Raw genomic sequence first — 6,895 nt, 5'->3', positions numbered from 1 at the left:
CGGCGGGCCGACTGTCTGACAGACCTAAATTTGTCCAACCCAGGGCTGTCAGACCGCCAGTAGCATTACTAGGGGTTGCAATGCGGGATCCCGCAATCCCGCGGGATCCCGCACCTTTTTCCAATCTCGCAATCCCGCAGTTTTTAGCTGCTGGATTTGCTGGATTTGCGGGATTTGCGGGATTTTTCGGAATTAATGGATCCATGAATTAAGATAAAAATACCACAAAGAAAAGGTTTAAAATAGGTCGAATAACCCTTTTTTTATGAACTCTACAGGCACCTTGATTTTTCTGTCTACAGGTAGTCTGGTTTCAAGTAGTGTTTCTTTTGTTCTCCTGATTTGAAAGGATGATATTGGTCTTGCAAATCTTGTATTTCTATCCATTCCTCCTACATCCGTTGAAGTAGAAAGAGCTTTTTCAGCCGCTGGTTTAATATGTTCTCACTTGAGGACCAGATTGTCAGACCAAAGTTTGTCAAGTTTATGTTTTTTGAGATCTCACTTTCAGATGAACAAATGCAGACCATCAACTGACCATGGACCATGCCTACATATTGACTAAGATTTAATTCATTTGACAATTTTTACCTACTTTCAATTTTCAATTCTGTTCTGTTTGTTCTGTTTACTTGAATTCATGTTCTGTTTGTTTAATTTTTTGTTTTGTTTTTATCCACAAGTTTCTATTTTCACGGTATAAACGCTGTAATTTTTATTTTCTTTAAAAACGAATTTAAATAAGACAATTGTGGTAAAGATCGTTATCTTTATTCAGCAGTGGATTGATAACAGCTGGTTATGATGATGGTGACGATGAAAACGAATTAAATTTTGTTTACCTATTGTACAGTTTTGTGATTAAAAGGTTAGCAATTACTTCAAATAGAAAGAAAATCGCAAAGAAAGAGTTTCAGTCACCTTTGGCGGGGGTTTAGGTGATAAATACCTATGTTGCCCCTTCAATTGCATAAGTGCGGGATCCCGCGCTGGATCCCGCGGGATTGGCCAAATCCCGCGCGGGATCCCGCGGGATTGGAAACGTGCGGGATTTGCGACCCCTACACACAACACACAGTATATTTGGGTATTTTGTATTCGTTTAACAACACGTGGTAATGTTAGAACTGCGTTAGTGAGAAGACAGTAGACAGCTAATGTGTTGATGTTGAGTGATGAATTATTCCTGAGTTTTAATCTTTTTCCTTTCTAAGTTTCTACTCCAGTCTGCTGGTTTCAAGAATGAGATGTCTATTGTAACATAACAACAATGGTAAAGACAGACGGACAGAGAGAGGATGAAAGAGAGAGAAACAGGGAGGGGGAGTACTGGAAAAAAAACAATAGCACAGAAAAAGAAGACAGAGAAAAAAGCGAGGGAGAGAAAAACAGGGAGAGAGATTTTTAGTCCGTCCTTCCTTTAATAAAAGGTATAGGGACGGACTATTGTATTCGCTTCGGTGTCTGTCTGTGTGTCTGTTCCCTGTTCCCATAGAAGAACTTATCCAAACCTGGTCGACCTAGGTATATATCAAATTAAAGGTCTTTTTATCAGGAACACGAAAGTGGTGGTGCAAATTTTGTCCAGAAAAACCAAAAAGCCAAAAAAAAATGGTTTTTGGGGGATTTTTTTCACACAAATGAGCTCTGATCTTGAAATTTGTCGCGACGACCAATGAACTCAAAGCGATAAAGTTTTAAATAACACTTCAGTCCATAATTTAAGACCGGTTTTAGCGTCACCTATGTTAAGCTACGCTGAGGAAGGCCAATAAATGGATGGGTGACTTAAAGGAATAAAGGGAGAACGGGCTCTAGTCTTGATTTTAAATCATTACATGAAAGTAAAATCAAATCAATAATAATAATAATAATAAACTGAATATTAAACAAATTAGGTAGGTACATAGGTAGGTACTGATTTTCTCTAATCACGATCAAATAAACTACGGGCTAAAAAATTCCTGGAGGGACGGGCCCAGCTTGTTTATTACTATCGTAATAATAAAGGAAGGACGGGCTAAAAACAGATTGAGAAAAAAGATAGTGAAGGAAGGAAAGAAAAAAAGTAAAAAAATGAGAAAGAGGAAAAAACGTGCAAAAGGTATTACAAATTAGGTACCTTTTACCTACGGCAGTTTTATTATTATTATTAAAATTATTTATTTATTTTCATTTCATATTTTTAAGACGTAGGTATACGTTGTAGAGTAGGTAAGAAAGAAAAATAATTTAACAGCAGTGTTTATTATTGTTTTGTTTTCATTTATTAATTTGATTTATTTCTCCGCCGTACTTCGCGTCTGATTTGGACAATATTACCTGCAAGAATGTCCGTCATTGTATAATACCTGTCTTGATGAAAAAAAAAAAAATCATGGGTAGGAAATTGAAATTGAATTCGTAGAATTGACAGGGGGGTAAAAGTCCTGCATTTCCCGTTCAAGTCAAGTTCTCGGGACGTAAAAAGTCCTCATGTTTCACTTTAACTCACAACTGGCTTTCTCCAGTAGTCTTTGTTCTCTCTTCTTTTTCGGGACGGTAAGACCTTAGCAATTACAGCTACCCCTGTCAAACCTCTAAAAGTAAAAAAAAGAAAGTAAAAATCACTGAAACACGTTATTTGCCAAACCTATGATGAATGTTGCACATTGCATAAGTCACTAAATTTCAGGCGACCATACAAAACTAATCTCATTCAGAGAGAGAGAAACTCAGCCCATCCAATCGCAGGAGTGATAGGACTTCGAATCACTGAAATGCAGCGTTGAGCGTGGTTGGTAAGTTGGTATCCCGATGGGTGACCATCTGTGCCATATCGTAGGGTTTACCGGGTCCCACTCTGGGTGAGGGTAAGGACCTCGATGTGATTAATAAGCTTCAGGTTTACCAGATTTGATTATCAATACCTATCAATCTGATAAATTGATTTTGAACTTTAGATTTAAATCCAACCAATCAGAAATCTTATAGAAATTAGGTAGGTACCATAGTACCAACCTGTTAGGTGTGAGAATTTGGCTGGGGCTCTACCGTTTACCTTATGTAAGTGCACCTCCCTATAATAGGTAGGTACCTGTTCAGAGTGTTCAGTATACACCTCTAAATGAAGTGGTAGTTTTGGCATCTCCACTAATATGAAATATGTATAGGTAGGTATTATAATAATATTGAAATAGAGGAGAAATAGGCCATTATAAGCCTGATCATGGAGTTTACATGAGTACGAGTAGTAGGTAGTGTAGGTACATAAATGAAGTATTGTTCTCATTACTACAATAATACACGTAGAGAATATACATAGATAATAATAATAAATTACCTATAGGTCTATAGGTATAATGGGCTGGTAAATAGCTAGATACCTACTACCTACAAGCTTGCTCATCTTATATTATAAGAACAAGATCCATTCACTCATTCACATTTCACACACTGATCGCTCTATCTCGAGAACCACAACACCTAGAAAGCTGAAATTTGGTAGGAATATTCCTTTTATGGTCTAGGTGTGCAATAAGAAAGGATTTTGCGAAAATCTAAACCGATCCTGAGATATGATCAATTTTTGATCGCTAAAATCACCATAAGAAATACACAGAGTGCAGAGACTGCGGGAGAGAAAACTTTTCCTCGCTCGCCTAATATTTGAGTTTCGTTTATGTTTTTAGTTTGATAACTACAAGTTCGGCCATGCCTTTTCCACAAGTTTGGGCATGCCTCGGGATGAACTAGCGGGATTCCGGAGCGAAGCGACGGAATTCAGCTAGTTTAACATAAAAACGTGCTCCTCTCAATATCGTGGAATAACTGGGATAGCTGATCAACAACATTTCCTGTAGTGTTTGCATGTTGATCCACACTGAAAATTAGGTGAAATGTTGATCAAAGTAGTTAGCGGTGTGAACTCAGCTTTACTTTACGCTTAATCGTCCAAGGGTGAAACCGGCCATTAGAATCCACAACCGGCCATTAGAATCCACTCTTGCCAAATCTGAACCAACAGCTCCTCCCTCGGCCTTATCATGTGTTCTCAGTGTACACTTGGCAACAACGCTTTAACTTTCATTAAACTAGGTCTTTGACCTCCTGTATTTGTTAATCACTTTACAGTCTTAACATGACTACTGGTTCATTTTATGTACAGTCTAATATGACTGAATAGTAGTTTATTTAATTTTTGAACGGATGAATTTAAAAACCTGAAATTTTGTATACGAGCCTATATTTACCTCTCGTTTTTTGTAGGCTATGTACAAGTTCAAAGTCTTTTTCAGGGTGGGCCAACTTTTGAGAAGTCGAATTTAGGGCCAATTACTTTGTGATAAGATGACACGGGCTACTAAACCGTCATTCCGTGCGTCCTGCTTTAAAGGCAGGGCAGAACACTTTCTTTAAGCATGTCCCCCATACATTCAATACCTACCATTTCGAATCCCCCCCATAAGGGATATATCTCAAGTGAACACCCTGTATAGCTACGTAACATTAGCATTGTATCGACAGTGTTGAGTACATGGTGAGATGTCGGACTTTAACAAGCAGCAGTAAATGTAGGTAGTAGGTACTGAACACGCGTGCACCCTATTATAGCTACGGTGCTCCTCATAAGGGACAAATCTTTAGTGGACACCCTGTATATAGCTACGTAACATCAGCATTGTATCGACAGTGTTGAGTACATGGTGAGATGTCGGACTTTAACAAGCAGCAGTAAATGTAGGTAGTAGGTACTGAACACGCGTGCACCCTATTATAGCTACGGTGCTCCTCATAAGGGACAAATCTTTAGTGGACACCCTGTATATAGCTACGTAACATCAGCATTATATCGACAGTGTTGAGTACATGGTGAGATGTCAGAATTTAACTAGCAGTAGTAAAAGTAGGTAGTAGGTACTCAACACGCGTACACCCTATTATAGCTACGGTGCTCCTCATAAGGGACAAATCTCAAGTGAACACCCTGTTTATAGCTACGTAACATCAGCATTATATCGACAGTGTTAGGTACATGGTGAGATGATTGTAATGCCCGCCGCTCACGCTAGGTCTATCAGACCATCAGAATGTGAGTGGCGGAGCCCCAGATCTATCAGACGGTCTGACAGATCATGGTTTGTCAGCTCATCCCGTACGTATTTGCTCTCTTATCAGGACTGAACACTGTCCTTTTGGTACTTTCCATCCATTCAATATTTCGAAACTCCCTCTAAGGGACAAATCTCAAGTAGACACCCTGTATAGCTACGTAACATCGGTATTATATCGACAGTGTTGAGTACTTGGTGAGATGTCAGACTTTAACAAGCAGTAGTAAAAGTAGGTAGTAGGTACTCAACACGCGTACACCCTATTACAGCTACGGTGCTCCTCATAAGGGACAAATCTTTAGTGGACACCCTGTATATAGCTACGTAACATCAGCATTGTATCGACAGTGTTAAGTACATGGTGAGATATCAGACCTTAGCAAGCAGTAGTAAAAGTAGGTAGTAGGTACTCAACACGCGTACACCCTATTATAGCTACGGTGCTCCTCATAAGGGACAAATCTCAAGTGAACACCCTGTATATAGCTACTGTTCTAGTAGCAGACACCAGTACATTCCACTCCGAAATTTATACGAATTCTTCTCGTACCTATACCTACGGATATTGTGACATACTCTTGCACTATAGGTATAGGTATACTACCAAGGTATAAATACTAGAAGTACCTACTAAACAGTACTGGTAACAGTAGTAGGCATGAAGTATGAATTATAAACAGGGCAAACTTGGTTTGGTAAGAAGTTCTTCCTAGGGAGCCATCAGTAGCTCCTGGATTTGGTTATTCTCAAGGCTGATATCTTCAAGCCTTGGAGAGATCATAATATGACAACAAAAATTCTTTGACTGTAGGGGCACCTACTTTATGCTATAAGTATAAGGCTAATGGAGGTTAAATACACCTTGCCAACTTGCCATTTTACTGAAATTCAAACCCGCAACCTCCTGATTGAGCTACCGCGCCGCCGCGCCCCACGGGTTGTTTTAGTGAGGTTGACGGGTTGTTTTAGTGAGGTTGATTGTACATGGTACTTATTGAAATAATTTAAAATTATTTCAATTTTAATTGTCTTAGCGTGAATTCTCGTCACAGATATCGTTTTTCTGACTTGGCTTGGACTCCCCTGAAATTAGTTTACCTATCTACTTGACGAGTATGTTGCACTGAGTCCACAGCCGCCCTCCTGACCCTGGATCAGAATGACTTTGAGCCACCACCACCACACACAGCTGCATTATTGTACTCGTCATTATCAAAGAATACTACTGCACTTTATCAATACATATTTGCTTATCAGGGGCGGACACGCCCTCCTGACCCTGGATCAGAATGACTTTGAGCCACCACCACCACACACAGCTGCATTATTGTACTCGTCATTATCAAAGAATACTGCACTTTATCAATACATATTTGCTTATCAGGGGCGGACGCCACTGTGTCGATGCAATTGTTTATCAGGGGCGAAAAATATTTTCTCTACTCTCCATTGACTAAGCTCATGATGTTCGCAGATACATTTGTGTATCAGGAGTAGACACGAAATTTTCGTAGGCCGGATTCCTCTAAACTGTAACTGCTAAGATCTTATCGTCCTACTCATCCCGAAATCAAAGAGAGAAGGAAGACAGGATGGGAAAAAGCCAGCCTTTCTGAGAACGAACCTTGTCTGTTGAGGATAATATCCGCCCCGGGTGGGAATCGAACACAAGTTAGACGCGCTGCCCTCCAACCTGACGAGGCCGGCAACAATGTTTTTTTTTCCAAGAGGTTTGACAGAGGGAACTGTATCTGCTATGGTCTTATCGTCCCGAAATCGAAGAGAGAAGGAAGACAGGATAG

Source organism: Diaphorina citri, unplaced genomic scaffold, assembly GCF_000475195.1.
Source record: "Diaphorina citri unplaced genomic scaffold, Diaci psyllid genome assembly version 1.1 scaffold540, whole genome shotgun sequence".
Taxonomy (NCBI): Eukaryota; Metazoa; Arthropoda; class Insecta; order Hemiptera; family Psyllidae; genus Diaphorina; species Diaphorina citri.
The sequence above is the reverse complement of the archived record's forward strand: the minus strand, read 5'-3'. Positions refer to the sequence as shown.